General features: G+C 44.8%; 1 long non-coding RNA gene across 1 annotated transcript in view; it reads right to left on the bottom strand.

Moving 5' to 3' along the window:
- Positions 1-1986: 1986 nt before the first annotated feature.
- The window catches only part of LOC142827825 (uncharacterized), a 95245-nt gene continuing 71188 nt past the window's right edge, over positions 1987-26043 (bottom strand). Inside the window, exons 3-4 of the long non-coding RNA XR_012902592.1 lie at positions 17963-18053; positions 1987-2112 (exon numbers count right to left, since the gene is read on the bottom strand). This is a non-coding gene — a long non-coding RNA (uncharacterized LOC142827825). The remainder of the gene's footprint in view (positions 2113-17962; positions 18054-26043) is intronic.

The following is a 26043-nucleotide window of genomic DNA, read 5'->3' as shown; positions in this document are numbered from 1 at the left end:
GCAGGAGCTCTGCCCTTGCCCCCAAACTTTTTTGAGGGCAGGCAGATTTGGAGGCACGAGACAAGTTCGGGCTGGTGGGACCGTCTCATCATGCAGCTCTGGGAGGATGACCACTGGCTCTCTAACTTCCGGATGTGGAAGGCCACATTCCTGGAGCTGTGTGCCTGGCTCGCCCCTGCTCTGGAACACCAGGACACCCACCTGTGGCCCATCATTCCCGTGCAGAAGCGGGTCGCAATCACCCTATGGAAGCTGGCCACCCCCGACAGCTACCGCTCCATGGGACACTAGTTTGGTGTGGGGAGGTCTACTATCGGGGCTGTCTTGATGGAGGCAAGTCACTGTTGAGGGACAGGCCCTGCTGAGTAGGGGGTGTGTGAAAGGGGGACTGCCAGGCAAGGGCAAGAGGGAATGGGGAATGGAGTGGCACTTGGAGGTCGCTCCTCGGCCACCCCTGCACAAATGTGGGGGAGGAGGATGTCCTGACAAGGGGAGGGGTGGGGAGGCTTCTCCTCCCAAGCGCTTACGTAACCTGTCTAACTCCCTGGTTTCTGTCTGTGTATTTGTCTCATGCTGCAGGTGGTGAGGGCCATCAATGCAGAGCTGCTGAAGAGGCTCGTCTGTCTCGGGGACCTGGACAACATCATTGCTGGATTTGCTTCCTTTGGCTTCCTGAACTGCGAAGGAGCCCTCGATGGGACACACATCGCAATCCGCGCACCGCTCCATCAAGCAGCCCAAGTTATAAACGGGAAGGGCTACTCTTCTGTTGTGCTGCAGGCACTCATTGACTACTGGGGACACTTTATGGACAATTGTGTCGGGTGGTCGGGGTGGGCACATGATGCCCGCATATTCTGGAACTCCAACCTGTACCGCAGGTTTCAGGCAGGAACATTTTTCCCCCGGCGGCACCTTGTGCTCGGGGACATGCAGATGCTGGTGTGCATAGTGGCCGATGCGGCCTATCCCCTGATGCTGTGGCTCATGAAGTCCTACACCGGCCACCTGGATGTGAGCAAGGAGCTTTTCAACACGCATCTTAGCCAGGCTCACATCCAGGTGGAATGTGCCTTCAGCTGGCTGAAAGGGAGGTTCCGTTGCCTCCTCAAATGGCTGGAGATGGGCAAACGCATGTTGTGCCCTCCATAACCTGGTGATGAGGAAAGGGGAGGCCTTCCTGTCGGGGTTGAGGACAGGTCCTGATGGGGAGGAGAGGCAATTTCAGCAGCCCCAGATGGTTGCCATCCACCAGGCTCACCAGGCTGGTGTCCAAATCTGAGAGGTCCTGAGGGAGAGATTCTGAGAAGGAGCCCACTGACTCTCCCCAGGGCCTCCCTCATGGGGGGTTTGGCCTGGCCCACCCCTACCTTTCCCTCCACAGCCCTGACTCTCTTCCCATTCAGAAGACATATAAGACCCGGATTTCTTTGTAAACAGAAATTTGTTTTATTAGAAACACTAGCAGTAAAGAAAATGTGGGAACTGTTTAACAAAACTTTCTCTTTTTACTGTTTAACTGTTTATAAACAAAGTAAATCTGTCAGTCAAAAATAAAGATTTTGTAACATAACTGAAATGTCCTTTAACTGCGGTGGTAGGAGACTGAAAACCTGGAAGGGGGAGAGAGCTCAAGTAGGCCACTGCTTCCCTGATTGCAGGGTCCTGCCCCCTTCCTGCAGCCTGGCATCGCCACGGCCTTGGGATCGGGTGGAGCAAGAGCCAGTCCTGGCCTGGGCGGGGGGGGAAGCTGTTGGGCCTGTGCGGGCTCGGAAGTAGGAGGGGCTGGGAGGAAAGGGGGAGTTGGAGGAGCAGGAGGGACTGGGGAAGCGGGGGCCTGGCATTCTGGAGGAGCAGTGACTGTGACAGGGGCAGGCAAGGTGAAGACCTCCTGTCATTGTTGCACAGATGTCAGTGTGCTGCTGGACCGGCTCATCCAGCAGCCTGGTGCTCCACTCGGCCTCTGCCTCCGTCCTCTACTGGAGGGTCCTGTTGAGGTCCAACAGTGCCATTACGTGCTCCCTCAGCAGGTCTATGTACACATGCCGGTGCCACGGGTCCGGGATGGTGGTGGGATGGGTGTGGTGCTCCCCTGTTGCATAGAGGGTCTGGCTGTGGAATAAAAGAAGAGGAGATGATCAATGTCTGTGTGCACCCCTGCAGTCCCCGAGGGCATGCCGTGGCTGTCAGGGGCTCTGCTTTGGTCAGTGGTTTTACACGTGACACCGTGTGAATTGGGCAGTGGCCTGAAAGCCTCACAGGGGTCCCACATTGGCAATGGGACTACATGGCCCCCCACACTGCCAACCCGCCTGTGTGCAGTGACCCCTCAAAGCACTCACGTGATGTTCGCATTCCTGCAGTGTGTCTGCAGGGCTTCTTCCTGGGACTGCAGCTCGAGCAGGTTTTTTATTTCTGGCCCTGACCAGGCTGGTGCCCACCTTTTGGAGCCCCTGGATGGGTTCTCTTCTCTGTCACGAGAAGGGCTAGGCGGGCCTTGAGCCTGGGACATGGCTGGCACGAGTGCTCTGGGTAGATGCCAGACAGCAATGCCTGTCTGGGTGCCTGTGCCTTTTAAGAGGCTGTGGCCAGGAATCACAGAGGTGCTCTACATGTAAAGACTAGACTGTCTACCAGGACTTCTTCCTGGAGGCCTTTTTTTTTTTGACAGAACTGGCTCCCTGCGTCCACACACACCTTTTGTCAACAGATTTCTGTCGACAAAGGCATTCTTCCTCGTAAAACGAGGTTTACCGCTGTCGACAAAACCGCCACGTTCTGTCAATTTGCTGTCGACAGAATGCGGTGGCAGTCTAGAAGCAGGTATAGTTTTTTTGAAAAAAGGCCACTTTTTTAGAAAAAACCCTGTAGTCTAGACCCACCCTTGCTGCCCTTTCCTGCTCCTAAGCGCAATAAGGCTGACTTTTAGAGCCAAGTTCTGCCTCATTCATGCCACACCAAGGAACAAGCTATGTTTTGTTAAAAATCTGTGCAGAGAAAGTGATCTTCACCTGTGCTGAGCAACAGAGCAGCCTTGGTCCTGTGACACCGCGCTGCAGTCTAGTGGATTGCAAAGGTTTAACTGAGCAGAATTTGGCCCCCAGTGAACAAGAATTGCTGCAGGTATGCTGCACACAAAACAGCCTCCACTCTGAGGGTCTGATGGCCTTTTTCCACAGGAGGCGATGCAGGGGTAGATGTTCCTGGCAACGTTTCTTTCCAGTATGAGAAAGTCGTCTCCTTCTCCAGTCTGTGGAACAGGCTGGGGAGAGGCGCTGACCCTGGCAGTTCCCGGGTACCAGTGGAAGGGTAGACATCTGTAGTCAGCCTGAAAGGCCTGTGGTTCTGCAGCTCTGGACTTTTAGTGCACCCCGGTTCCCTGGAAGTGTGGCTCCAACTGCACTCTCTTACCATGACATTTTTGCCAGAGAGCTCTTCAGGGCTAATGGAGGATGGTGAGGAGCTACTTAAGGTCTCAGTCAGAGCACTCATGTCTGGCCAGGCCATTGTGCAATTCTGCCAACCAGAGTTAATCAAAAAGAGCTGGACAGACAGCTTTCTCCTGGAGTGTGCAATTTCATTAAAACTGAAAAATTTCACAGGAACATGTCGATTTGGATGACGTTCTTCCACAGAGAGTGTGATGCAAATATTTCAGCTTGTTACTTTCTAATATTGTACAGTTGAATCGTTTCATTTAGATAGTATTATTTTGATTCGTTATGACTTTAACATGATACTAATTTTATATATTATAGTTAATGCTATATATTGTTGGCATTATCAACAAAAATTTTTTTACATTATCAAAATGAGACATTTATATATTGGCAAAATTCTTTGATGGTCCCGAATTGAAATTTTTTGGAATTTTTGTTCTGCTGGAAATTTTGATTTTTTGTTCCAGTTCGGAACATAAGCAGATTTTGAAATGTCAGAATTCCCCCTGCAACAGAAATTCCATTATTCAATGAGCTTGCCAGAGGATTAGCCCCCATCACCCTCACAGCTAGTGAATGCATTCAATTAGCCACGTTTTTCACCTGAGGAGATAAACATCTAATTGGCTCCTGGCCAGAGAAGGTGACTCTAAGACAGCGATGGGCTCCATGCATGATCCTCCTTGATCTCAGTGGGCTGTAAGATTGTCATAACCAAGATGGTCTCCCGGAACAGGGTAGTTTTGCTATTGCGCTTGCACAGCTAGATTTTGCAGGATGTGCCAACTGAACCATTGGAGCCCTTTGAGTGGATACAGATGACTTTCATAGTCAATGCTGTGTGCAATCAGCAGGCATTTCACTTCACATTCCCTCACTTTATGTGCGGGCTACTTTAGTAATACTGGTACGAAAAAAACTTCAAGGACAGAAAGCAGCAGAATCTGGCAACTCTATGGCATGGGCAATGGTAAATGCCCAATAGAGTTTAAACATGGTTTTAGTTTAAGTTGGGTTGCATAAATGCAATTTGCAAACTTAAAAACATTTTACCAAATAACATGGAGGGCTGAAAAGTATCATGCAACTCTGTTACATGACTCTGTGATTGTCCAGCATGATTCACACACGGCTTTCAATAAAACTGGCTTGCCTCATAAACTAGGGACTTGATTCCAGCAGGAGAATTTTCAGATATTAAGGTCAGTCCCATAGTGTCAGGCCTGGCGCTCACCCAAGAAAAGGAAATAATGGAATGTGAGGAATCTTCTATAGTTGAAGGGCACATACAGTGTAAATTTAGTATTAGATATATTGGGCAGTGCCATGGTGTGTCTGCTATGGTCTCAGCTAATCCCAACAGGTGGCACACAGACATACTGCCCATTAAAGATTTGTTGTGGGGATGAGGATAAAAATAGCAAGAGGCTGGGAGAAAAAGTAGGTTAAAAGCAGATTTTTTCCCTCCCTCTCTTCTCTGAAATTTCATACTCCCAGAAAAGCTCTTTCCCTACATGAGAGCCACATTTTCTAATTTTATTTATGTTCATATAGTGTTTCACAGGTTGGGAGGGGGGGGGGAGACACAAACATGTCCATCCAGCATTGTTGGAATTAAGAAATTAATAAAAAAAACAACCCCTAGCAGCTGGTTGAAACAATTATGCTTTTCACAGCGAGCCTTGCAGACTACACAGAAAGTTATGAAAATAATCCTTTTCAATTAGTGTGTGGTCAGTGCACCTGCAGAAGAGACTTGTCCAAGGAACAGTATCAGCTAATGTCAACGAGAACAATTCATGAATTCATCACAGAGGCCTTTTTATATTACCACATTTACACAGATGTTAATCCCTGGGGTGCAAACACCAGAAGGATAACCCTACTGTAATCCAAAGAGCATGAGAAACATGATTTCAGATCAGGAAAACTATTAATTTTCAGATATAGTTGACTTCGGTGTATTTTCTCCTTCTGCACAGCCATGCTGCACTTAATATTCATATCTATACATGTTCTATGTAATTAAGAAGTTCCCTGTGAAAATGACATCAGCTGAATGTCTCAAGAAAGTGGAAGTGACTTCCAGCAGTGTAACCCTAGTACCTGTAGCGCAGTTGTGAATGAACTCATTAAGCTGGTGAGATAGTGCTTGTACTGAGAGGTTTAACACACAGGCAATATTGTGGTGCAGTATATATGCATCTTAGGAAATATTACACAACTGGCCTTCACAGCAAAGAGGAGGTGACTGAGCTTAAATATTTAGTATGAGATATGAAGAAATGCATTTGAAGAATGGGATGTTTAAAATACAGACTAGTGAGGATTGAAAGAGTGGTGCTAAAGCATGCTAGTAATATGTATTGTTTTTCATTTTTCTTTTTTGTAATACAGCTTTTATTTTCTGTTTGGATAATAGAAAATGGTCTATATAAATATTTTTATAAAACGTGTATATGAAAGCTTGCACCAAAAATAATAATTTTCAGTAGGTGACAGGGAATATCAGGCCTTTGTGGCCTTCTACTGAAGGCCTCACTGCCCTGCTACATCCATGAAAGGAGAATTGAAGGCGTGTCTTCCAGGCTTACCTAGAGAGGCAGCATAGCAGCAGCCAATCAGAGTTTAGCAGGCTCAGATAAAAGAGCTGCAGGGCTTGACTAGGTCAGTCCCTGTCTGGAACTAGAGGAGCAAGGAGGGATGCTTTGGCCAAAGGAGTTTATCAGGCTGCATTTATTGGACATAGGAGAGGAAGAACCTGAAAACTGTAACCCTGAGGGGGCTATGTGTGAAAAGACCCAGGGAATACTGGCAGCAAATGAGAGGGAGCAGTATGAGGCTGCTGTGTATAGAGTCCCTGGATTGGGACCCAGAGCAGGGAGAAGGCTGAATCCTCCCACTGGCAAAATGACCTAACACACAAGATGGGAGCAAGTTTCCTTTCAAATCCAAATGGAGGGCTGGATTTAAAAGGACCCAGAGCTGGGGCTAAAGACCCTGGTGAGGGTTAACAGTGCTTTGCTGCCCTGGGTGGGATTCATGCAGCTGTGCCTCTGAAGCCAAGCAAGGCTGACAACCTTTTGGGGGCAGTTCCACACCCAGCTGCTAAGAGGCACTCTGGAGATGAGTGTCCCATCACAGTACTCTACAAAATAAAGATATGGCAAAGTCTGTGGAACAATGAACACTTACAACTAAAATATTTGAGTAGCACAAAATATTAGGAGTAGAAAGGGGGGAAATCACAACATATTATCAGTAGGGCAAAACAGATATAATTTAAGAATGTTAACATTTGTCTGGACTATACGTTTAGTCAATAAGCACTGCTCTGCAGAGCCTCAGTGGAGGTAGCTCCAGGAGCCGACTCAAGCTGGGACTGAGCAGTCCTGGCTCATGCTGGCTCCGGAGCCACCTGCGCTGTGGCTCTGCATTTTAAATGTAGTAAGAGCCATTGGGTCCAGGACTGCTCGGTCCCAGCTCATGCTTAGTCCAGCAGCTCCTGTTTGTGGCAGACAGCTCTGTCCACTGCGAACAGGGGCTGATGGTGGAGCAGCTTCTGTTCGTGGTGGCCAGCCCTGTCCTTGTGAACAGGGGTTGCTTGGTGGCCACAGCCTCTGTCCACAGGGAGGACAAGGTCCCCACTGAGACCCCTGCAGACAGGGGTTGCTTCGCAGCAGCATTCCCTATCCCCCCAGCACCTGCTCCTGTACCCCCTTGCTGTACAGGCTCCTGCTCCCCACCCTTTGCTGCCTTTCTCTCTGATAGAGGGAGCAAGGTCGGGGGGGAACCAACTATTCAAGTCGCTACTTAACTATCCTGTAAACAGCAAGGGGAGGCACCGCAGAGAGTGCTCTTGTACATTTCAAAAGCAGAAGCGCCCGCAGTGGGGATCGGCGTAAGTGGGGACTGATGCATTTCCCGCTTGCTCTGTTTCCCGCTGTGCCTCTGCCTCCCTTGCCCCCTGCAGAGACAGTGCTGCACTGGCTCCTGCTCCTCACCTCTTGCTGCCTCTCTCTGTTAGAGGCAGCAAGGTGTGAGGGGAGGCCAACTATTCGAGTTGCTACTCAACTATCTGATAAGAATTTGCTTATCAGATAGTCAGCTGGTCAACTAGTTGCTTACATCCCTAATATAATTCATGATGGCAGCATAGGTGCCAAATTCTGCAACCTTTAGAAATTTGACTTTTCAGGAAGTTATCACCTAGTTAATTCAATAAATGTGATCAACACTTAATTGAGAGATGAAAGTCAGGTTGTAAGCAGTTCAGTATAGAGAACAAAAGCTCCTCTTCCTGTAAACGTGTGTGTGTTACTTTGCTCTTTTGGATATAAGCAAGTATAATTACACACCTGCGAAATTACTTGCAGGATTTATTAAGTGATAACTTGGGTGAGTGACTATTAAAAACACTTGATGAGGAGCTAAATGGGAAGAGAGGACAAGGACAGCAGCAATAAGATAAAGAGTTGCTTTGGCCGGTAGTACATATGCCTTGGAGAATCTGAAAGTTTTATTTTAACTGTGCTTGGGCTACTTGTATTACAGTTAATGCCAGATGCCCCTATTGAACAGGGTGCAAAATGAAAAGATGTTTGCCCTGCCCCAAGGAGCTTACATGCGCAATACCAATTTTAGAAGGGAAATCTGCTATATTTTCCATGCTTCATATGAGCAAATGTGAGGCACTTTAATGGAGGAACTGCTGGTTGGGCCATGCCAGCACTCCAGTCATGGGGATTTCATGGGCAAGTGATGGCACATACAAGTGGCTTATTTTGTGTTCAGATTAATACATCTGTCCTGCAAAGACTGGTTATTTTAAAGTATGTATTACTCCGTCTCGTCTGTATTTGAAACTAATCATAAAGCACATAAAGCTACAGCTATCAAGTCAGGATCTGGAAGATGACTAAGTGGTTGCCAATGGGACTGTTCCATGTAAACTCTGAACAGTTCAATAAACGTGAGCTGACCTGAGATGCTTTGCAGATCGTCTCTTAGCAGTAGACAGAGTCCTGGTTGGACCAAACTGGGCAGAAACTGTGACTTTGATTTGTCTTTAACAGTTTTCTTTTTCATGATTAATAAAAAAGTCTGTTGCCTATGATATGGTAGACACTGACTAATAGTCTTGCCTTGAAGATCTGTAGCTTGTTGAAAAGGCATAGGGGAATATTTATTTGAAATAAGTTATTAGCATATGTGGCTTTATCAAGCCAATGGGTAAAACCAGATGGGCCATAATGACTCTGCTGGAGCTCTGTTGTGGGAATTGTATGTCTCATGAAAACAGGCCTTGAAGAAGTTCCATAAGTGCTTGATGTCAATGACGTCCTTAAAATTGGAAACCCTGCTATGTCCTGCAACTTCAACAATGAGCCTGATAGTCTGCATGACTGCTCTGTCTAGCAGCTAAAAAAGCAACACACATTGTAAGTGAGGAGACAGTGAAAGGAATATTTAAAACACGAGCAGGATTTGTAACTCCTAAATTCCATATAGTACAACAAAACAAAAAGCAACAACATGGGCCAAATTCTCATTTCTGTTTCACCAGCATCACTCCAGGGAAGTTAATAATGTTCCTCAAGCATGAATGGCACTAGAATTCAGTATCATATGGTTTCACCAGCAGTTTGAGTTAAAGACTTTATCAACCTCTCTAATTCAAAATACATCTGGAAAAATTCTGCCTTCTGTCATAAGTTTCTGGGAATGATACTGAAGACTGGATTTGATCCCTTAGTTATATTTTCTCTATTATAATTTAAGTAGACGTGACTAACCTCAAACAGGATTTTCAGATTTCTAATCTTAAATTGTTTTCTTATGTAAATTGCTTCCCACATATCCATCCAGATGAACAGAGCCTCTACAAATAATCCTACATAACAGCAAACAACACAGAATCATGCCAACATAGAGAGGGAGGAGCTCACACAAAGGATTCCAGGATAAACTTAAAAAACAACAAATGGTCTGGTATCACTTTAAAGACTACCAAAACATGTAGATAGTATCATGAGCTTTCATGGGCACAGCCCACTTCTGTGCCCATGAAAGCTCATGATACCATCTTCATGTTTTGTTAGTCTATAAAGTGCTACAAGATCATTTGTTGTTTTTTAAGTTTATCCTGTACAGACTAAAAAGGATTCCAGGTCCAAAATGAACTTTAAATGGATGCAGGAAAATAAGTTTGTATATGTCTACAACTTATTGTTATATCTTAACAAAAGTTTAACAGCAAACAATTTTAAACCACAACAATGGTAGGATGTAAAAAGGGGAAAATTATAAAGCAGATTAAATGTGTTAACACTTCATGCTAACAAATTGTGAGAGAAGAATTTAAAACCTCCTGGAATCTGAACCTCAGAAGTTCTGGGACTGATCTGCCCTTATGATTATCAGAATTATCATTTATACCTGTGCAGAAAGCCATCATTGTGATCTGGTTGTTTTTTCTGCCTACTTTGCACAGGTGCAAAGGATTACTCCAGGGACAAAGCGGAGAAGAGGCAGTCCCTCTATTGTCATTGACAATGTGAATTTAATCTCAGCTGTCAAAGATGCAAACTGAAAAAAGCATAGTGACCATCTGCTATCTTCACTTCTTCAAAAGCTTCTCAAAATAGATATTTCTGGGCTGAGACTCTCTTTGCTCCTTATCCCAAAGGTGAAGGGATTTGGAAAAATGTAGAATTTACTTTGAATAATAAAATACTGGAATGGGGGGAGGTAAGGGGAAGAAGCATGATTCAACTTTATTCTTAAAACCTTTATTGCACTCAGATGAGTGAGTTTACATTTCAAATGGCAGGACCCAATTGCTGAGTTTCTCCACCGAGAGGCTACACATCCTTCGATGTTGTTGAGCTGTGGGAGTGGTGGCTGCAAAGCCCATTTCAGATGCCGGCCCTACTTGCTTAAAGAGAAACAACACTTTTGATAGGGTGGAAGAAGTCTGGCTAGCAAAAGAAATGATAGCTGCCTGTGCACTTTGCTCATGAGGATCCGTTCGCATTTAAAATAATTGTTCTCACATCTAAAAAGACTCTGAAGAATAAATGAAATTAATATAACCACACAGGTTTCCTTTGGTTAGTGCTGTACAGTTATTCATGTATTGTACATGAACAGCCCAGACTTTCTACTGTGCTCAGACTCCATTAGCTCCCACTAATAAAGCAAATGCTAATAGAAAAAAAAAAGAAAAGAAAATCACAAGCTATGGAATGTAAAGTGGCTTGACATAAATAATTGGATGTGGGTGAGGTCTCATTTCTTGAGACAGGATTAAGAAGGTAAATGGATCAAGAGACTGGAAACAGAAGGTCTGTACTAGCCAATATAAAGGGAAACACATAGGCAACTATTTACAATGTACAAAATAACGGGATGAAATAGGCCTGATCCAGGAAATGAGGTAAAAACTTGTGCATGTACCTGCTGTAAAGTGATTGGTTCCTACAAAGAGACCACGCCAGTCACAGGATATGTGATGCAATTTATGTTCAATGCAATGTAATGTGTAAATGTATATAAAGGAAGAGGTTTTCTATGAAACCTGGGATGTATGTTACTTCCTGTTCCCCCTGCTTACACCTGATCAACTCAGCATAGCTTTGCTATATGCCAAATTAAGTAACCTGAGTGACAAAATGGGAGTCCAACTGTGTTCTTGGGGAACCAAGTGGAAGATGCCTCAGGAGAGCTTCAGTAGTAAGAACAATGTTACCATTCACTTAATTTAGGAGATTAAATGAGAGCTCAGGTCTCTAGAGAATCTAGACAGTCACCTGGTGTCTATGTGAGATTATGCTTTGTACTCTTGAAAATCAGAGCCCTGGAGCTCTGAAATGTTCTCTTCTGCATGTCTCCAGAAGCATGGACATACTCTAATAGAAAAATAATCTACCTCTTTTCAGCTGTAGAAAGCAAAGGTCGGCCTACCTCTCAAATCAAACACTTCCACCACTTGGCAAACACTGGAAAGAAGAGAGACCCTGAACTTTTTTCTGAACTTGGGTTCTTTGGACTCTATGGTTTAGGGTTCCCTCTGACTATGCCCTGCTACTTGCCTCCTTCCATTTAAATCTAGGGATTCCTAATTTGTGCAGTTTGTCTGATCTTAGTTGCTGAGGACGAGAGGCAGTCTTGCAGATAACCTGGATCAACTCTGGATTGTAGGGGCTAGATTCATGGATCTGTCAAATCCACTTTATGTTGTGTTATTTCTGGGGCAGGTATCAGGTACAGAGAACAAATCAGGGGAGGGACTTGGTGGAAGCAGGCTCAGCTACTCTGTTCCTGTAACACTCCTTCAGCACATTAATGTTCAAGGGGGAACGGAATTTCAACTTTGAACTTCACCTCTCACAGATGAAGTGTGGACTTTTGGTATCAGGGTACCACTTTTTCCAAAAAAAAGTTTTGAAGGGAGATCCTCCCCAAATATCAGTCATCTCTGTGTGAGAGGCAAAGAGCCAAATATGGAAATGAAAGCTTAACACTAGCTAGAACAGTTCTTAAATACACAGATAATGCCTCAGAGAAAAGTACAGTCTTCATCTCACTTGCCCTTCTGTGTTCCAGGACTGTCTAGAAATAAAATTTCTGTTTTTGGCATTCAGAGGCCAAGTATGGTTTGAAATCATACCTTTGATCACATTTCTGAATCCATCTTATTCATCCACCATGTCGCAGCCATTCAGCTACATAAAGTCCTCACTGTGCAACTCATTCAATGGGGATGGGCCCCTGCTTCTGTGCAAAGCCCCATGAACCAGTGCAACTCCTTGCTGGATTGGAGTCTAAATAACTAAGGGTATGTCTACACTACAAAGTTAATTCGAACTAACAGCCATTAGTTCGAATTAATTTTGATAGGCGCTACACTAGCGCTCCGCTAGTTCGAACTTAATTCGAACTAGCGGAGCGCTTAATTTGAACTAGGTAAACCTCATTCTACGAGGACTAACGCCTAGTTCAAATTAACTAGCCCTTAATTCGAACTAGTGGGAGGCTAGCCCTTCCCAGGTTCCCCCTGGTGGCCACTCTGGGCACAACCAGGAAAACTCCTCTCCTCTCCCCCAGCCCCGGGACCTTAAAGGGGTAGGCTCTGGCCAGACGGCACTTTCCAGAGGCAGCCCTGCCAGCAGTCTCTGCCCCTGACCAAGTGGCCCCATGATGAGCCAGGCAGCCAGTGCCAGCGAGCCGTCCCCCACCCAGTCCCCCAGCACCCAGGAGCAGGCCAGGGGACATAGACAGTGCGCGGTCTCCTGGACTAGTGCGGAGGTCATGGACCTCATTGAGGTTTGGGGGCAGGCCCCCAACCTCCATGATCTCTGCACTAGGAGGAGGAATGCGGCCGTCTATGGCCGCATAGCGACTGCCATGGCCCGAAAGGGCACAGGCGCACCCAGGAGCAGGTGCGCCTGAAAGTGAAGCAGCTGTGGCAGGCGTACACCAGGGCCACCAGGGCGGTGCCGCAGCAGGGGCTGACACCTGCCCCTACTTCCCCGCCCTTGACCAACTCCTGGGGGGCAGGGCGGTCCGCACCAGCCCGGGAGGCAGCGAGCCGGAACCGGAGGGCCCTGACCTGGGCACACCACAGGGGCCACCTCCAAGTGTTCCGGCACCGGAATCAGCAGGGTCGGCCACGGAGACCATACCGGGTAAGTGTCCTCTGCCCGGGAGGGGGGAGGTGGGGAGGAAGACCAGGGACCGCGCGCGTGGGCCATGCCTCCCACGGATCATACAGACACCTGTGCACATGCTCGCATGTGCCATGCCACCCTTGGGCAGGTGGCTCCAGCTGCGTGACACCCAGGGGCCGTGGCCCAATAGACACATGCGTGTGTGAAGAGACCTGACACACTCCCGACCCCGGGGTGGGACCCAGCAGGATGCTCTCCCTTCACATGCCCCCCTACACAGAGGCAGGGGACACCTCTCCCCTGCCCCAGCCACACTATACACGGCATAGGGACATGGGTGAAGTCTTGGGGCAGGCCCGGGGAGAGCCAGACATCCTGACCATGGCCTCTGTACAAACACAACAGCTCTGACAGTGCAGGACACGGTTGCCCTCACGTCGCAGGGGGGTGCTGGGCATCATCCACTGTGTCCCCAGGGAGAACTGACCACATCTCTCCTTTCTCTACAGCTGCACCAGCTGCTCGTACAGAGCGCACCACCCCACCCAGGACATGCTCCCACACCCGCGGCCTGCTCCGGACCACCACCACGGAGTAGGATTACTGGGACCGGCACCTGGGGGCCCTGCGAGCCCTGAACCGCACCGTTGAGGCCTGGATGCGGGCGGACCTGCAGCTCCGCCAGGAGCAGCTGGCTGAGGTCCGAGGGCTGAATTCAAACCTGTAGGGCCTGCTGCAGGACATGGTGCCCCATGCCTGTCCTGCACCTGCTGCCCCCCTAACCACTGTCCCTCCTTCTACTCCTGCTCCCCCTCCCACCTCTTCTTCCTCAACCTCCACACCCTCCTCCTCCTCAATGTCCACACCCCCATCTCAACCTCCGCACCCTCCACCCCATCCCCCCGGGGACGCCGAGGCCCCCTTCCTCGCCGTGCTGGGAGGTGGTTGGCCCGGCGAGACCCCCACCCATGATCCCTAAGTTTCTCCTCCTCCTCCTTCCCCTTGCTTCCCCCTTCCAGCTCCCTCCTCCCAGTTTTCCCCCTCCCCTCTCCCACCCTCTCTCCTGCCCTCTCCCACCTCCTTTCCCCCATCTCCCCACTGTTTCATTCCCCCTCCCCAGTTGTGTTCAAGAAACAGAGTTTCTATTTTTGAAAATACGTGTCTTTTATTTGACATCCGGAAGGTGAGCAAGGGAAGTGGTAGGACGAGAGGGAGGAATGGGGCATGAGCCCCCAGTGGGGCAGACTGGGGAGACTGTTAGCACTCCTCAGGGTGCAAGCTCTCCCACAGGGCCCCCTGGATCCTGACATCCCCTCGATGGTCCTCCTGGATGGCAACCTGCAGACAGTGCATCCAGGCTGCCGGCAACGTGTCCATGAGATGCAGCAGAGTCCCTGGGAGCAAGTCTCGTTCCATGTTGCAGAGTGCCATGGTGCCCCGGGTGAGGGCAAGCAGAGCACTCCGAGACACAAATGCTTTGCTGTCCCTCATCGAAGTAGACCAGCAAGCGGGGAACCCCTGAGAACTGTCTGTCCGGGATGGGGGTCGGGTCCCTTTAAGCACAGCCCTCGGCTAGCCTGAGACAGCATCTCCACGCTCTAAGTCCTAATCTGATGCCCTGCCGGCACTGCTTCCGGCCATCCTTAACCTTGGTTCAGGGTCCACTCAATGTGGACATGCTAGTTCGAATTAGCAAAACGCTAATTCGAACTAGTTTTTAGGTCTAGATGCACTCGTTCGAATTAGCTTAGTTCGAATTAACTAATTCGAATTAAGTTAGTTCGAATTAGTGCTGTAGTGTAGACATACCCAGAGCTACTTAGCTGGTATTTCTTAACTTAGTTGCTGTCAACATCATAGGCCGATCTATGGTCTCCTTATAAGACTTACATGCGAGTGTTATCTAAGAGCCAAACAGTGATATCTAAGAGCCAAAGTTAGCAAAGTAAAGCCAGAAAAGCAGCTCCACTCTCTCTATGGTACGGCTAGACTGCAAAGCTATTTCGGGATACTGGAGGTATCCTGAAATAGCTACCCTGCATCCGAGGAATGTGTCTGCTATTTCAAAATAATTTTCTAAATAACAGACGCGCTATTTTGGCATCCCACGAAATAAGGGATGTCTTGAAATACTGCTTTATTTTGAAATTTGATGTGCCAAATTTCAAAATAGCCTATTTTGAAATAAATTGAAATAAGCTATGCAATTTGCATAGCGCAAATTGTGTATCTTATTTCAATTTTAGAGTGTAGTGTAGATGTACCCTATATCTGTGTTTCTGTCAGCTTTTTCCTCTTCTTGCTCCTCCCATACATCTAGGATTAAGATGCCAGATCATATATAAAGGCTGAAAAAAAAACCACAGATGAGAGGAAAGAGGGAAAGCACAAGATGCTTTGGCTCTGGAACCAAGGGAGATTGGTCAATAAGTTGGATGCTCAGAGACACTCTAGAGTCCAAGAGCAGGGTGACAGCAGATTGCATTTTGGGTGGGAAAACAAGTTAATAAGGGTGACAATTGCAGGTTTGCTTCCTGAAGACCTAAATGGTTCACATTCACATGAAATACTGTGTTCAATGCTAATCACCTCATCTCATGAGACCTAACATAAACAGGGGAGTTTCAGAGAAATGATGAGAATGTTTAGAGGCATGGAAAAAATCTCCTATAAGAATATATTATAAAAATTGGGAATGATGACCATAAATGGAACAATAATGTTTACTGAGGGCATGAAAGACATTAAAGTAATAAATGGGACAGAGAAGATAGATCAGCATCATCCTTTGTAATTTAAGAAGGAATCGTACAATGAAATGGAAAGTTGGAAAATGTAAGAAATCTTGCTTCACACAATACACCATTAGCTTGGGGAATTCAATGTCACAAGATTATTAAAGGTAAGTATTTAGCAGAGTCAAACAAGGAGAGGCCTTATATATGTTTAATAATTTTTATTAACATTGTTTGGCTGGGATATAAACCCTCATATTTCAGAGCATAAGCCATCCATAATTCCTGCTGCAGAAAAAAGTATAGAAAGGAGGATAAGATTGAATATGGAAACCGTGGAACCAAGAAAAGACTTGCTAGTGTTGGAAAGAAAAGGTTGCATTCTGCAGAAAAATGTAGCAATGCTGAAAGACTGGGCAGAAAAGGACTGGGCTGGTGGGAGTAAGAAATACTACAGAGAGTAAAATGTTGATCAGAGATTTGGAGAGCTAGACATTGGGTATTGATCCTTTCTTGGTTTAGACAAGGTCAGGGAAATGATCAAGTCTGAGGAAGAAGAAAGTTAATTGAAAGATTGTTGAAGAGATTAGGGAAGTCATATGGATAATCATGAAAAACAAAAGTCTTCCAGAATGAGAACAGGAGATCAGGACTGGAGGGAAATCAAGATAAAGTTGTAAAAGGATGAAAAATCTGATCTCCATCTTCATTTTTGTCTCTATGGATGCCATATACATTTTAAGAAGATGCTCAGGGGAGTTTTGCTCCAGTAAGGCCAAGGATTGTCTGTTATAATTAGCATTTTCTAACTCTTTGCATTTCCCTTCTTCTGTATCTCAAACATTCATCCAGAAACACTATGGTGTACTAATTATCTAATGAACTTACTGGGATTTACCTCTTTTGTCATCCTGGGTACTGAGAGAAAAGGGTCCTAACTCAAGAGAATAAAGTCCAAAATGTATGTAAAGCAGTTTTCAACAGTAGTAAAAAAATCACCTCTCTTAACAAAATTGAAAGGCTCCAATAATAGACCTTGATGACAAGTGGAATTAAATAAAACATGAGTGATGAAACACTGTAATGTTTATGGTGAGGTAGTCCAGACAGCTGATTATTAACTGTTACCTAAACAGTGTCTTGGCAGTAGACAAGCAGTAGCCAGGATGTAGACTGGTAGCTAGTTTAAATTATTACTAAAGATCTGTTATAGTTTTCAAAGAGTGCTACTAACAAAAGGAAATAATATTATGAAACCATGATTATATATGTGGTGAGTCTGAGAGATCAGATTAAGGGTTTACTTAAGCATTCTGACTGATTATACTAATACTATTGTACAATGCAAAAATTTGAGCAGCATTTTATTGTTTTATTTTTTGCTCTTTGATAGTCAATAGGTCAAATAGCCAAATTTAAAAGAGCATAACAATCTGAGATGAATATATACAGGCAAAAGGGTGAATTTATTGTTCACTTTTGACCTTGCACTCTAAGAAGGAGTGGATCAAGCTCAACTTCTGGTGGCATCCTTTAAGCTTCAAGAGGGGAGTATAAATCAAACCACAGTCCAGGGTACATGGTTTAAGGTAATCTCAGAGGGTGAAAGAAGAAGAGGAAATGAGTAGGAAAAAAGAGTTGGCTCCACTTTATACCTCTATATCCGTCAAACACCTACCCTCAAACTTGCTTATTAAATGGAGGCATGTTTCTTTGATTGTATGTGGCATATTTTCTTAATTAGCAAATACTTGTAACGGCATTTACACAACAGAGTGAAAAAAGGAGGAAAAAGAAGAAAAAAGCTTTCCCTGCTTCGTATTAGAAGATATAAACCATGCATCCAGGGATCAGTAAAAACTGAAGTTGTGCAAAATGTTTGCAATGAAATTCAAACCAAGGAGAAACTCACCTGGATAGAAATGTTGGTACAAACTTGTAATTCTAGTGCCTGCTGGATACAAGACAGGGGGCTGGGCCCTGGTGGCTGAGAACTAGCATTGCAGAGGGTGGCTGAGAACTAGCATTGCAACTAGCGTTGCATTGAAGGACCACCAAGGGAGCAGCCAGCTCTGTGTGATACATCTTTGCCCCACCAACAACCTTGCACACCTACCTATCTTGTCAGCCACTGGACCTTCCTGCTCTTCCCTGGTGGACAGGCTGCTGGTGAGCAGGGATCTGGCTGGCAGCAGGACTTATCCATACTGATATGGGAGAGAGAGAAAAATTACAGTTTAATTTGTCCATTTTAAAGAAACATTCGAGATACCTGCAGAAGGACTTAAATATAGGACTGGTCCTTTTAAAAAGGACTTCTGGTCGCCCTTATTATAAGTGAACATTTGTGCCTCAGCATCCTAATGGTGTGGAACTAATGATTGCTGCACATGGCCAAGTGGAGCTTTGTGGTTCTGAGTGAGCTTTGGGGATTGAAAATTGAGACCCAAATGAGGGGGTGATACATAAGAACCCACTGCTCCCAACTGCCCTTGGATCTGCTCCTCCCTCAACCAGAGGCATAAGAACAGAAGATTCACTGCACTGCCCTCTACTGTCCCATCCTCACTTAATACATTCATCATCGTTTTTACCTAGACAGTAAAATGAGAAATATTAACAGTGACATGGATTTAGCTTGCAACTTGTAAGTAAAGATCTCCTCTAAAATTCTGTTCACCATGTCAGTAGACTAGCAGAAAGTAAAAATTCTAGTCCATTCCCCCTCCCCTGTTTGCTCCTAATGCTCAAAAGACCCTACTTCCCAATGTCTGCAGAGACTGAGTTCAGATCAAGCTAATTATTACAGGACAAAAGTTAATCTCTATCTGACATTGATTTCAGAAATATTTCTTGAAAATTCTTGTTCAAGTATTAAGGAGAGAGTAGGAAACACATCACTTAGCTGTTTTCAATGAAAAGGTATTTATTTCTTTTTAAACAACCTACTTAGTTTAAAGCATAATTGTGGGTGTATTTTATAATCACTATCAGAAACTCCAAGCCACATTTCTTTGCTTTTATAGTTCGTTACCAGAAATCCCTCAAAAGCCCTGTAGCTCACATCTGCCTACCATTTAGTCTGTACATAAAGTAAGAATTAGCATTCTGCTCTAGTTTAAAGCTGTTCGTTATTATAATAAATTGGACAAATAAACAGCCCATTGAACAAGCACATGACTTTAACAATTATTGCTAGGTACTTCAGGCCTGTGTTCTCTTGGAGGGGGATGTGGGTTTATTTTTAATCCTTTCTATAGATCTCTTCTTACTCCTCCCCATCCACTAGGCCTCAGAGTTATCTCCACAGCAAACAAAGAACAAGATATCAAAGGCACATCTCCTGGGGATGAACACTAACCACCAGACCCCAATGGGTGTTCTCAACAGTTCTTTTAACATTCTAACTTTGTCCTCTGCTTTGACACTTTACCATATGCCCTTTTAAAACATGGTTCTGAGTGAGCTTTGGTGTCTGTTCAATGTTCTATATTTGGTTTTATCCTGTGTGAGAAACAGATACTCTATGCTTTAAAAGCTAGCATACAGTATAATAGGAAAAGTATGGATAAGGTTCTCAGCCTGAAGAAGAAATTACAGTTGACAACCAACATGCCACCCACTTCCTATTAAGTGATAGTGGTTATGTGCCAAAACCCCTGGGATTAAGTCCCTAGCATTACCTTTTATATCAGCTTTAATAAATATCCCACACAAATCATAAACAGATCTTTATACAAATTATTCCAGTGCTATGTGAGATGTGAAAACGCTGTTCCACTCAAATGCAGAGATTGTCACAGTGAACGGAAAATTGTGCATTGTAGTTTCATGCTTGTTTTTCTTCTCCACGATCAAATCAGCTTACTCCTCTTGTACAGACATTGGAAAGAGACTGAAAATGGAAGTGCCTTCTGTCAGTGTACACAGCACCTTGGCCTACATGAAGGCGACATAAAGGCTACATCTAGACTGCATCCCTCTGCTGAGAGAGGGATGCAAATCAAGCACTTCGGCAGTGCAAATGAGCCGGGGTTTTAAATATCCTGGACTTCATTTGCATACTCACATTCCGAAGCTGTGCAGATCAGGCTCAATGTCGAAAGTGAAAGTAAGGTGTAGCCGTGGCTCTGACGATATTTTTTGAGGCATACAGGAGCTGCCAAAGAAGCACCCTGCTGTCAGCAGAGCCGCAGCTACACTTTACTTTCCCTTTCGACACTGAGCCTGATCGGCACAGCATCAGAACGCGAGCTTGCAAATGAAGCCCGGGATATTTAAATCCCGGACTCATTTGCACTTCTGAAGTGCTTGATTTGCATCCCTCTCTTGGCAGAGGGATGCAGTCTAGACACAGCCTAAAGATGTAAGGGGCAAGATTGTGCCCAGCCAATACACCATATGGCTTCACAAGCAGGGAAAAGTATACAAGAAGCCTTCTGCATTGTATCCCTCATTAAGATCCAGTTCCAAGTCCTATTTTCCAATCTAGTGCTCCCAGTTAGTCCCATGGCTGACACTAGCCAATCAAAGATGATTCAGCAAGGGCCAGGTCAGTAGAACAGCTGAATGCATAGAGGCAGCACTTACTGGCTATTGCAGTGTGGTGGAGCTGCCATCATAGCTCCCATTCTTCAGGAGGTGTAGAAGGAATTGCTATGGAATTCTGCTGCCTGATGCTGTCTTTTCTCCTGCCACTAGCCCAGGGCCCTTCTGGCTGGCAGGCACTCTGCACTGCACAAAATGGGGGGGGGGGGGGGGGTGCAATATAGTCAGAACCTTGCACGGTGAATTGGAAGTATATGAATCTGAGGACTGATTGGATACTAAACACATTGGAACAGGTGACAAAATGATCAGAAGAAGAGTTTCCCTTTCCTCTGGAGATCTGCTACATGGCAACATGCTTCACTGACAGCCTCGGAAACTGCATGAAGGACCTGACGGGAGTAATCCTGAAAACCGTTTTTACTCTGAATGCTGCTCATAAAATAGGTAAATCCTCAGTGTAACATGTAAACCCATTTCTTCTGCAAGGCAAAATCTGAGCTGTACTTCAAGGATGAAAGACTGCAGAATTGTCTGAGCTATGAAGCATTTGGGATAGAAATCCCCCCTACTCTTCTTGGCCAAGTGGGAAAAGCATTATATATTGGTCTCACACAATCCAATCTAATAATTCTGTTAGGAATCATGTCTGGAATTAGGGCCTGCAAGACTGCAAGTCTCTGGGCAGTCAGTGCAGCTGGCTTGTAATAGGCTGCTTGATTGGTTATGCTACATATTGGTTGGAAAGGTTAGCAAACTGGCTCTTAAGTCTAGCAACAGGTCTTTGGCTGCTCAAAGCATTTACACATGGGTATGATACCTCCAGCTTTGCCTAATCCACACCATCCCATTTGGAACCTGGGCTCAGACTTCATCTGTGGCACTTGGCTCGGTACATGACTTTGACTCTGGCTGTGTGCTATGAGTCCTAACTGCTTGATTGCTGCTCCAACCATTTGGCATGGTTGCCCTTACCACAGGCACTGATAAATCGGTTCTTACAAGTATTTCTCCATTGGACAACTTCTCTATTTGGAACATCAAAGGAATCCACTCCATTATCTCACCCCAAAAGAATATGTATATACATGCAAGTCCAGTATGTTCAACTATACATCTCCTGCCTTTCTATCTCTGAACAAACTTTGTGTTTTGGAAAATTGCCAGATCTTAAGCTGAAGTTAAAAAAAAAAACAGATAAAATAGGGGCCGGTAACAGACTGAACACCTGCAATGTGTTCTTCACTATGGAGTAGTGGTGAGAAGAAGTTTAGTCTTCACTCCTTGGACCTGATCCAAAGTCTGCCACCATCAATAGAAAGACTTCCAGTGATTTCAATGGGCTTTGGATAAGGCCCCTGACCCATCTCCTGTGTTTTCCTAAAGATGTTGTGAAGGAGCAGAGAGACTGCAGCCAGGCACCACATGGATTAAAGAACATCTGTGAGTTCAATTAAACCTGTCCAGTTATACCTGCAGCCAATGCCAGGCCTGGAGGTGGAGGAGGGGAGAAAAGAAGGGAGACTGGTTCAGTCAGGGGCTGACTGGTGAAGAGGCGGGAGCTTGTAGTCTGTGTGCTTGCCTGAAGGTGTGGGCACAACCTGTCTGCCAACACAGCTGCTGGAGGCAAGTAAGCCTTTCCTGCACACAGTCCCCAGCTGTAGGGCAACTGGACTAGCAGGGCCATGACCCAAACTTAAAGGACTTGTGAAGGAAGCAGCTCAGAACAACAGGGCCTAAAGCATCTCATGGCTGGGAGAAAACTCCATCTCTCCTGTTTAGGGGTTTGGCCAGAACCTAAGGGAGAGGGAGGGGTCAGGTCCCCCTCTAGCTCCTAAGCAACAATCTAGCCACTAGGCTGTCTGGCCACTGAAAGTCCTATCACAGATGCCAATTAAGATCTTGGTTTTGTGACACTGTGGTAAGATCTAAATTGAGAATGGAATAACACAAGACCAAGGAAGCTGTGGGAGCTAACATAACATAGTCCTAGCTTTAATTTTCTAACATCTCAATCTGTGACTTGTCTGACCTAAACAGGAATTGCGATATCCCATCAGGCCAACTGTCCCTCTTGTCTGCTATCCTGTTTCTTACAGTGGCCAGTACCAGCTACTTCTGAGGCAGGTGCAAGAAACCTTGCAATAAGCTACTAACATGGACATTTCTTCCTATCTCCCTCAGGTAAAGGAGATCTTATGCCCTGTAGCATGAAGGTTTATGTTCCTTCTAAAACTTGAAAAACAAAAATTACAATTGTGTTTAAAAAAGCTTAAGGATTTTGGAAGGGATCTGAATGCCCATGTTTTAGGGATAAAATTAGCTGCTAATTGGTAGGGTATCATAGTAAAGAGTTCCAGATTTTCATTCTTTTTTAAAAATCCTTACACAACATCCTTTCCTTCCTTTCTCTCTCTCTCTCACCCCATTCTGTGGTCCTGCTCTAAAATTGCATTGTTGGGTTTCATGTTTAATGAGTCACATAGTAATTTTTACATGAAATTGAAATGTGCCCTTTTGAGCAAAACAAAACCTGACACACTGGTTTTTGGTACATTTTCAAAAAATGTGTTTACTTATGAGGAAAGGCTGGGAGGACAATTTTTCTTTTTTAGTCTTCACCTCACCTTTCCTGTGTGTAGGTTTTTTAAAAAGTGGTTTGTTTTGTTTTCCCCCAGCAAAACAATTTCTTTACAAAAATCTCATTTAAAATAATTCAGCTAAATGTCTTGATTTTTGAACAAAATGAAAATATTTCGTATCTTTTGAAACATTTTTTTGCAAAAATCGGCTTTTCTTTTTTGATCAGTACTAAAGGGGCTGCTCAATGAATTATTCCTCAGTTACAACTGTGCAACCCTATTGGATGCACAAGTGTCAACTGGAACTTAGGAAATGACTCTAATACACAGTTATAGCCTGAGTAAAGGGGTGGGGGAATGGATCGGCAATAATGCCACACTCCCCATCAATACCCAGACCAAGTCAGGGAAGCTAATGATCCAACCAGCAGAACAAATGCGGTGAGGAACATGCTAAGAAGACTGGAGAAAAAAGCAACAAAAATGTTTATCACTAAGCAAGCAGGTCTGACGGAATAAATATGAGAATCACACATAAAATTAAGTAAGGAAATGCCAGTTCTGCACAGTTACTTTTCAGAGCAGACTTACACCTTAAGCTTCTTTGCGCTCCCTTTCCCTGTCCATATTTGATGCCTGAGCTTACTATCTGAACACCATTTTGGTGAATCAAAATCTTCCTAGTCTTGCTTAAAGACATGTTACTTTTTTGTAAACTATCTTTAGCCATCTATCTATCTATTAGTCCTTTGGGCTCCTAATGAAGCATAGGGCCTCTACAATCATTCTCCATCTCTTGTGATCCTTAGCGATAGTCTTGATTTGATCCCATGTTAAGCCAGCTCCTTTTACTTCATCCAGGCAGCTTCGTTGCATGTTTGTTTGGGATGTCCCCTTTTCCTCTTTCCCTTTGGATTCCATTCTAACACTTGTCTTGTGATACATTCCTCACAGTCCTTACGCAAACTGTGGCCTGCCCATCGCCATTTTCTTTTCTTAATCTGGACCTCCATTGGTTTCTGATTTGTTCTGGTCCACAAGGTTTCATTTGGCACTCTATCGTACCACTTTAGCTGGAGAATGTGTCTGAGGCATTTATTGACAAATGTCTGAATTTTTTAGTGTTGCTCTAGACAACGCGCCACACCTCCGAGCCATACAGCAGCACTGATTTCACATTGGAATTGAAAATACATAGTTTAGTTCTTATTGAAATGGCTCTTGTACCCCAGACTGGTCGTAATATGGCAAAAGCTTGTTGCACCTTTCTTATTCTTGCACTGATGTCCTCTTCAGTTCCCCCATTCGTGCTGATAACACTCCCCAAGTATACAAACTGATCTACCTCTTGCACTGCTTTTCCTTCAATTGTAATTTCAGCTTCCTGTCTGTTGTTAATGTGCATCAACTTGGTCTTCTCTTGACTAATCTTGAGGCCCACTCGCTCAGCTGTTTCCTATAGGACATCTGTCGTCTCTTGCATATGCTCTAATTTGTCTGAAGGCAGGGCTAAGTCATCTGCAAACTCTAGATCTTCAAGTTTCCTAGTTTGAGTCTATTGGAGTCCCCTTCCTGCGTCAGCATATGCTGTTTTTGTGACCCAGTCTAGGACAATCAGGAAGAGTAATGGTGAAAGAAGGCAGCCTTGGCGTACACCTGTTGTAACCTGGAATTTTACCAACAATTTTCCATCATGGATGACCTGGCAAGAGTATTTTTCATACAGTTTCTTGATGATGGTAATCAGTTTGCCTGGTACTCCGTAATGTTGCATGATGATCTAGATGGATGATCCACACTATCAAATGCTTTCATAAAGTCTATGAAGTTGATATAGAGTGGTGCTTGCCATTCAATGCATTGTTCTACGATGATCTGAAGTGTTACTATCTGGTCTGTGCAAGATCATCCTCTCCTAAAACTTGCCTGTTCTTCTCTTAGTTTGCGGTCTGTGGCATCTTTCATTTGTTCCAGGATGACTCTGGTTAATACTTTGCTTGGGATGGACAGGAAAGTAATCCCCCTCCACTTTTCACACAGTGACAGATCACTGGATTTAGGCAGTTTCACTAGCAGCCTTTTTCTCCAGTCCTTTGGGATCTCTTCTGTTGTCCATATCAGATTTAGCAAACTCTGTAGCTGGTCCACTATAGCAGCTCCTCCTTCTTTTAGCATTTCAGGTGGAATATTATCAGGTCCTGCTGCCTTGCCGTTCTTTAGGTCCTTATTGCCTTAAAGACTTCCTCTTTTTTAATTGCCCCAGTGTTGATGTCTAGGGGTTCTCCTACTTCTAGCTGTAGTGGATTTGATGGTGGTGGTCTGTTTAACACTTCTTCAAAATGTTCCTTCCATCTGCTACCTGCTCATCCACTGAAGTAAGTAGCTGATCATCTTTGTTTTTGACTGGTCTGTTTGGGTTTCTCTTCCTTCCACTCAAGACTCAAGTTGTATTGTACACGGTTTTCAAGTCCCCTTGTTTAGATGCTGCCTCTGCTTTTTCTGCAATCTCATTTATGAAATTTCTCTTATCTTTAACCATTTTGCAATAGGTGATAATTTTATCACTTATGAATATGTGGTTCCAATTTACAATTAGTGAAATATAATAATTGGTAGGTATAATTCCCAGCATGCAGTTTTCTGCAGTGGTCTATGTGTAGACTGGTAATGAGGTTTCCACCTGTGTAGACTTAGTAAATAGATGGATGCTCAGAGATGTTATACTAATGGTTTTGTTAAGGGCCCAATCCAGTAACACTTAAATATGTAAGTAGTTCCTATGTTGATGATTTGATACAAGCAGAATGGACCAGATTATGATGCCCACTCTCACCCCTATAAGAAGTTGTAACGTCAGGTTTCAATTAGTGGTGGATCCAGGAGAGGTGATGGGGTCATTTTTTGTGCCACCTTGATTTTTGTGCCACCTGTTAGCTTGAAAAGGTGCCACACATACACCTAAAAGAAATTGGAGAGGAGATAACCCCACTAATACCTCCACCACTGCCTACATACCACTATGAAGTTTTTTAAAATGTTGTAGTAGTCTCAAAAAGAAAGCCATAGT

The sequence above is a fragment of the Pelodiscus sinensis genome, chromosome 3 (assembly GCF_049634645.1).
Source record: "Pelodiscus sinensis isolate JC-2024 chromosome 3, ASM4963464v1, whole genome shotgun sequence".
In the NCBI taxonomy this organism is placed as follows: Eukaryota; Metazoa; Chordata; order Testudines; family Trionychidae; genus Pelodiscus; species Pelodiscus sinensis.
The sequence above is the reverse complement of the archived record's forward strand: the minus strand, read 5'-3'. Positions and strand labels throughout refer to the sequence as shown.